This window comes from Triticum dicoccoides, chromosome 5A (assembly GCF_002162155.2).
Source record: "Triticum dicoccoides isolate Atlit2015 ecotype Zavitan chromosome 5A, WEW_v2.0, whole genome shotgun sequence".
In the NCBI taxonomy this organism is placed as follows: domain Eukaryota; kingdom Viridiplantae; phylum Streptophyta; class Magnoliopsida; order Poales; family Poaceae; genus Triticum; species Triticum dicoccoides.
This window is the reverse complement of record NC_041388.1, coordinates 96,686,563-96,694,915: the sequence shown is the minus strand read 5'-3', so window position 1 is coordinate 96,694,915 and position 8,353 is coordinate 96,686,563.

The window sequence follows — 8,353 nt, the reverse complement described above, 5'->3', positions numbered from 1 at the left end:
GCTGCATTCACTTAAATAGGGCTCCGTCGAAATCCGTTGAGACGACACCGTATGAATTGTGGTTTGGTAAGAAACCTAAGCTATCATTTCTGAAAGTTTGGGGATGCGATGCTTATGTCAAGAAACTTCAACCTGAAAAGCTCAAACCCAAATCGGAAAAATGCGTCTTCATAGGATACCCTAAGGAAACTATTGGGTATACCTTCTACCTTAGATCCGAAAGCAAGATCTTTGTTGCCAAGAATGGGTCCTTTCTAGAGAAAGAGTTTCTCTCGAAAGAAGTAAGTGGGAGGAAAGTAGAACTTGATGAAGTATTGCCTCTTGAACCGGAGAGTGGCGCAACTCAAGAAAATGTTTCTGAGGTGCCTGCACCGACTAGAGAGGAAGTTAATGATGATGATCATGAAACTTCAGATCAAGTTGGTACTGAACTTTGTAGGTCCACAAGGACACGTTCCACACCAGAGTGGTATGGCAACCCTGTCCTGGAAATCATGTTGTTAGACAATGGTGAACCTTCGAACTATGAAGAAGCAATGGCGGGCCCAAATTCCGACAAATGGCTGGAAGCCATGAAATCCGAGATAGGATCCATGTATGAAAACGAAGTATGGACTTTGACTGACTTGCCCGATGATCGGCGAGCCATAGAAAATAAATGGATCTTTAAGAAGAAGACATACACGGATGGTAATGTGACCATCTATAAGGCTCGGCTTGTCGCTAAAGGTTATCGACAAGTTCAAGGGGTTGACTACGATGAGACTTCCTCACCCGTAGCGAAGCTGAAGTCCGTCCGAATCATGTTAGCAATTGCCGCATTATATGATTATGAGATATGGCAGATGGACGTCAAAATGACATTCCTTAATGGTTTCCTTAAGGAAGAATTGTATATGATGCAGCCAAAAGGTTTTGTCGATCCTAAGAATGCTGACAAGGTGTGCAAGCTCCAACGCTCAATCTATGGGCTGGTGCAAGCATCTCGGAGTTGGAACATTTGATTTGATGAGATGATCAAAGCGTTTGGGTTTATGCAGACTTATGGAGAAGCTTGTTTTTACAAGAAAGTGAGTGGGAGCTCTGTAGCATTTCTCATATTATATGTGGATGACATACTATTGATGGGAAATGATATAGAATTCTTGAAGAGCATAAAGGACTACTTGAACAAGTGTTTTTCAATGAAGGATCTTGGAGAAGCTGCTTATATATTAGGCATCAAGATCTATAGATATAGATCGAGACGCCTCATTGGTCTTTCACAAAGTACGTACCTTGACAAGATATTGAAGAAGTTCAATATGGATTAGTCCAAGAAGGGGTTCTTGCCCGTATTGCAAGGTATGAGATTGAGCACGACTCAATGCCCGACCACGGCAGAAGATAGAGAAAAGATGAGTGTCGTCCCCTATGCCTCGGCCATAGGGTCTATTATGTATGCCATGCTGTGTACCAGACCTGATGTAAACCTTGCCATAAGTTTGGTAGGAAGGTACCAAAGTAATCCTGACATGGAACACTAGACAGCGGTCAAGAATATCCTAAAGTACCTGAAAAGGACTAAGGATATGTTTCTCGTTTATGGAGGTGACGAAGAGCTCGTTGTAAAGGGTTACGTCGATGCTTGCTTCGACACAGATCTGGATGACTCCAAGTCACAAACCGGATATGTGTATATTTTGAATGGTGGGGCAGTCAGCTGGTGTAGTTGCAAGCAAAGCATCGTGGCGGGATCTACATGTGAAGCGGAGTACATGGCAGCCTCGGAGGCAACACAAGAAGCAATCTGGATGAAGGAGTTCATTACTGACCTAGGAGTTATTCCCAATGCGTCGGGCCCGATGACTCTCTTCTGTGAGAACACTGGAGCTATTGCCCTTGCCAAGGAGCCTAGGTTTCACAGGAAGACCAGGCATATCAAGCGTCGCTTCAACTCCATTCGTGAAAATGTTCAAAATGGAGACATAGATATTTATAAAGTGCATACGGACCTGAATGTCGCAGATCCGTTGACTAAACCTCTTCCTCGAGCAAAACATGATCAACACCAGAACTCTATGGGTGTTCGATTCATCACAATGTAACTAGATTAATGACTCTAGTGCAAGTGGGAGACTGTTGGAAATATGCCCTAGAGGCAATAATAAAATGGTCATTATTATATTTCCTTGTTCATGATAATTGTCTATTGTTCATGCTATAATTGTATTATCCAGAAATCGTGATACATGTGTAAATACAGAGACCACAACATGTCCCTAGTGAGCCTCTAGTTGACTAGCTCGTTGATCAACAGATGGTCATGGTTTCCTGACTATGGACATTGGATGTCATTGATAACGGGATCACATCATTAAGGGAAAGATGTGATGGACAAGACCCAATCCTAAGCATAGCACAAGATCGTGTAGTTCGTATGCTAGAGCTTTTCTAATGTCAAGTATCTTTCCTTAGACCATGAGATTGTGCAACTCCCGGATACTGTAGGAATACTTTGGGTGTGCCAAACGTCACAACATAACTGGATGGTTATAAAGGTGCACTACGGGTATCTCCGAAAGTGTCTGCTGGGTTGGCACGAATCAAGACTGGGATTTGTCACTCCGTATGACGGAGAGGTATCTCTGGGCCCACTCGGTAAGACATCATCGTAATGAGCTCAATGTGACTAAAGGGTTGGTCACGGGATGATGTGTTATGGAACGAGTAAAGTGACTTGCCAGTAACGAGATTGAACGAGATATTGGGATACCAACGATCAAATCTCGGGCAAGTAACGTACCGATTGACAAAGGGAATTATATACGGGATTGCTTGAATCCTCGACACCGTGGTTCATCTGATGAGATCATCATGGAACATGTGGGAGCCAACATGGGTATCCAGATCCCGCTGTTAGTTATTGGCTGGAGAGTTGTCTCGGTCATGTCTGCATGGTTCCCGAACCCGTAGGGTCTACACACTTAAGGTTCGATGACGCTAGGGTTATTAGGAAGATTTGCATGTGATTACCGAATGTTGTTCGGAGTCCCGGATGAGATCCCGGACGTCACGAGGAGTTTCGGAATAGTCCGGAGGTGAAGATTTATATACGGGAAGTCATCATACGGTCACCGGAAATATTTGGGGGTATGCCGGTATTGTACCGGGACCACCGGAGGGGTTCCGAGGGTCCACCTGCCCCGGAGGGCCTTATGGGCTGTAGGTGGAAGGGAACCAGCCCCTAGTGGGCTGGGCGCCATCCCACCCTAGGGCCCATGCACCTAGGGTTTGGGGGGAACCCTAAAGGGGGGCGTCACCCTTGCTTGGGGGGCAAGCCCCCTCCCCCTTGGCCGCCGCCCCCCTCTAGATCTCATCTAGAGGGGCCGTCCCCCTTCCCCCTTGTCCCTATAAATAAAGGGGCGAGGGGAGGGCTGCAGCACCACATCCAAGGCGCAGCCCCTCCCCTCCCCAACACCTCTCCTCCTCCGCGTGAGCTTGGCGAAGCCCTGCCGGAGAACTGCCACTCCATCACCACCACGCCGTCGTGCTGCTATTGGAGCCTTCTTCCTCAACCTCTCCCTCCTCCTTGCTGGATCAAGGCGCGGGAGACGTCACCGGGCTGCACGTGTGTTGAATGCGGAGGCGCCGTTGTAGGTGCTTAGATCGGATTCGGCCGCGATCTGAATCGCTACATGTACGACTCCTCCAACCACGTTCTTGCAACGCTTCCGACTTGCGATCTTCAAGGGTATGAAGATGCACTCCCTTCTCTCTCGTTGCTAGTTACTCCATAGATTGACCTTGGTGATGCGTATAATTTTTTTAATTTCTGCAACGATCCCCAACATGTAGGCTATTTGGACTCTAATTGGGCGGGAGACAAAGTGGATAGGAAGTCAACTTCCGGAGGGTTCCAATTCCTTGGTTGCTCTTTGGTGAGTTGGTCTTCTAAGAAGCAAAGTTGTGTGTCTCTCTCGTTCACCGAAGCGGAGTATGTGGCCACTGGTAGTTGTTGTGCACAACTTCTATGGATGAGGCACACTTTAAAGGATTACGGTGTCATTTGTGACAAAGTGCCTCTTTGGTGTGACAATGAAAGTGCCATCAAGATTTCTCTCAACCCGGGGCAACACTTCAAGATGAAGCATATTGAGATTCGGTATCACTTCATCTGGGATCATATCAGGCGAGGGGAGATTGAGCTCAACTATGTCAACACTCATGATAACCTTGCAGATATCTTCACGAAACCCTTGGATGAAGCAAGATTTCATGTGTGAAGGCATGAGCTAAATATCATTGATTTGAGCAATGTGGCTTGAACTCTCGCACACCACACCATACTCATCTTGATATCTTGTTTAGGTGTAGGCATGGACATAGGGGGAGTGTTGTTCAATCAATGTACTCTCCCTCCCCCATTATGCGTAAATTGATCAACTCTTTCACGTTAGCCATTTTTATGGTACTTGTGCTTCAAAGACGAGTTTTGGTCATGGGCCTAAGGATAATTCTTCGCGGTGCCATACCAATTGACTCAAACATAGGTGGCTCTGGCCACCGCCCTCTCCTTGGAGAGGTTGTGCTTCGTGTTTGGTCCTTGTTGTCTTTTGTCTTCTTCTTTGTGCCATGCGTGTGTCTCAGTTGCCTCTTGTGTGTGTGCCGTTGCGTGTCCGGTCGCTTGAAGGCTGCTGTGCAAAGGCCATGTTTTTCTCCTTGTTGAAACGAGCACTTTATTGGGTCTACGGTACTACCGTGGCTAGCCACGATACTACCGCAGGAAATGAGCACGATACTACCGCAACCAGCACGGCTGTATTTTTTTTACTGCCGCTGGATGAGCGGTACTACCTCCCCGCGCACAGTACTTCCACTAGGGCGGTACTACGCGATGATCCATGGTACTACCACGCTGTCACAAGCGGGTGGGGGTTAAGAGCGGGCAGGGGGAGTTCCAACTCCCCCATACCCATTCAAGTCGTCTCCCCACTTCGTCTCCCTCTATCCTGCCCAAGAACGGCACCGAAGGACCTCGCTGAATCTCCGTCTCCGGTCGCTCTCCTCGCATTCCGACCAGTGGGATCGATCCCCATCCCATCCTCTTGCCATGGAACAAGGTTTCTCCCAAAATCCCTCTCTGTTTGCCTCGTTGTTTTGCCTCTAGGTTTTGGGGAGATGCATGTTGTTCTTGAGATTTTAGGCCAAATCTTTGCAAGAGTAGGATGTTGGAGAGTTGTAGTGCAGTAGCAATGCTATTTGGTATGCTGCCACTCGGTATTTTTGATCAACTGTAGTACCGCTCCAATGTTGCAGATGTGCCTAGATCTGTTCATCTCGGATCTGACCCCGAACGGCACTACCGCACCTTATTTATGGTACTACCGCTCAGGCCGTTTCCGCATCATACAGTACTACCGCTCCTGTGGAGCGGTACTACCGTGAGCGGCGCGGAAGTAAAATTTTACTTCCGCTCTAGGCGCGGTACTACCGTGCCATCCTGGAGCGGTACTACCACGGCTAGAGTAGCAGTAAAAGTTTAGTTCCGCTCAGAGGTGCGGTACTACCGTTGACTTCAAACCTTCCTTGTAGCAACTACCCAATCTTTTTTCTACGTGTTTCATGTGTTTGTGCTGTGGTCTTTGCATTGATCCCTTCTCGTTTCTCTTGTGTGTTCTTGTGCTGCGTGTCATAGGTGGTGGTTCCGATTCCGATGTTCGTCGCTCGAACCCAAGCCGCGACACATGCTCCAAGCGTCTTCGCAATCAAGAAGCTCCGGAGGGCTCCAATGCCCCACAACACAATGTCAGGAAGACTGCCAACCGGTACAAGGAGCCAGCTCAGGGCATGGATGAGCTGCCTCAATCAAAGTTCATCATCCGAAGGAGGATCAGTCCCTATGTGAATCCTCGTGAGAATGTCAGAGGGAGTGAGTTGTTCTGGACCAAGCAGCAGAATCTCATATACATTGATGTGATCAAGTCCAAGCACAACCTATATGTTCCAATGCAGTGGATTGATATGAGTCATCTGAGGAAGGACCAGAACTACTTTGGTGAGGCACTAGACTTGGTGGAGCAGTTTGGCATTGAAGACTTCATCACGTTCCATACGGACTTTGACCCGGAGCTAGTGGCGCAGTTCTTTGCCTCCCTCCACTTTCACACGGATGGGGAGCAGACTATGACTTGGATGACCAATGGGAAGAAGTTGTCTGCTACTTGGAAGGAATTCATGACGCTCCTGCATGTCCATGATGATGGGCCCGATGTGCCCATTGGCGCCCGCCCTCACGGCAACACTGAGTCCGCCAACAAGGACAAGCTTCTGTCATTTCTTGTGGAGAAGAAGCTTCCCAATGGCTCTCAAACTTTGGTGCTCAACCCCTTCCTAGATGTCATGCACCGAATCTTCCGCAACACTCTCTTTCCTTGCATCGGTGACAAGGATAAGGTGCATGCTTATCTCGTGGATATGTTGCTTCTGTGTGAGGAGGCGCGTCGTCATGCCACCCAGCCACTGGATATCTCTCATATCATGTGGAATGAGCTCAGGTTTGCGGTTTACAATCACAAAGTTCCCATCTATGGTCCATACCTTCACCTTCTAATCTCAAAGACTTGGGACAAGATGTTTCCGGATGAAGACTTTTCTGCTCCAAACTAGACCCGCCATGAGCCTATCAAGCTGCGCATCAAGAACAAGTGGGCTAACACCACTACCCGTGCCGAGGCAGAGGCTGCTAAGATGGACGTGGATGAGGATGAGATTGAGGAGGAGGAAGAAGATGAGGACAACTCTGAGGGATAGTCGCCTTCATCTTCTGATCCCTCTTGGGCTAAGAAGATGAAGAACACGATGAAGGCTCTGTTCTGCATGCAGGCCAAGGGCCAGTACCAGTCTCATGTTGCTTAGAAGGAGAGTCGCCGGTGCGACAAGAGGATCTTGAGGACGTTCAACGAGCAGGTATCAAGCGGGTCCGAGAAGCACATCACCCTAGAGGCTTAATGGATGGCGAAGCAGGGCTACCAGTGGACTGAATGTGAGGACGAGACCACCCCCCTGCTAAGACTGACGAGGAGCGTGACGAGTGAGTACTTCAGCTTGAGCTACCACCTGTGTCGTAGGTGTCTTCTCTGCCTTTTTGGTGTCTCGATGCCAAAGGGGGAGAGACTGTAGGATTTGCGCGTTTGTGTCGTTGTCGTTGTGTCTCGCTCTTTGCTTTCATCCTGTTGAACCTCGCTTACTTTTGCTTGTTGGTTTGTGTTTTGTTTTGTCTGGATCCAGGAGACTGTCATATGGTGTAAGACATATGTCCTCAGTGTATCTTATTGTCTTATCATGTTATCTACTTTACTTAGTAGATTGTGAGCTTAATATGTCTTGTGCTCTCGTTACTTTATGCTCTTTTTTATTATCTTGCCTCCGTACTTAGTGATAGTTATTTTGTTGCAAGATATGCCTCGTCTATAAAATATAGGGGGAGTGTTGATCCTAGTATGTGTGCCATGCAATCCAAAGAATTTATCCAGAGATCACACATCTAGGGGGAGCCCGTCTATATTTTATAGATGTTGGGTTTGCCTATACTTCATTTTATTTCCATATATGCAAATCCCGTATTGTCATCAATCCACCAAAAAGGGGGAGATTGTAAGGGCATATTTATCCCTAAGTGGTTTTGGTGATTGATGACAATGCTTTTGCGGACTAGTCGTGTGCATTGAGCATTTCAGATATCTCATGTTTAGGCACAAGACGATTCGTTGCCCCTCGGAGTCTAGTGAAGACGGAGTTTTCCCTACGTTTCTTTTCGGTGGATTTGAGTCGTAAGAAAGCCATACTATTAAGAGGGGGTCCGCTTTGGAAAGGCTTGGGTGGAATCATCACGTACATGTCTGATCCTTTTAAACCACCTTTCCTTTGGCTCCATGGAGCATCCTCTGTTTTACCGTGTCTTTGCAAAATGAAGAACTCCTAGTGTTGTTGTGCTGGGGCATGCGGTAGTACTGCTCATGGGAGCAGTAGTACTGCAAGCCCTTGTGGTAGTACTGGCCAGGGACGCGGTAGTACCGCAGGCCCGTGCGGTAGTACCACTCCGCGGGCGCGGTAGTACCATGGCCTCAGGCCGGGCACAACAACATGAGAGGAAGTAGGGGCAGATGTAATTTTCTACATCCGCGCCCTACGCAGTAGTACCGCTCCTGGTTCGCGGTAGTACCGTGTAGGATTTTTACACAGATCGAAACTCAGCGGAAGTAGCCATGGATTTATTTTTATATGTCCGTGCCTTCCCAGCCTAGACAAACCCTGCCTTGCGGTAGTACTACAAGGGGGAGCAGTAGTACCGCTCCGGCGGGTTTTACCGCTC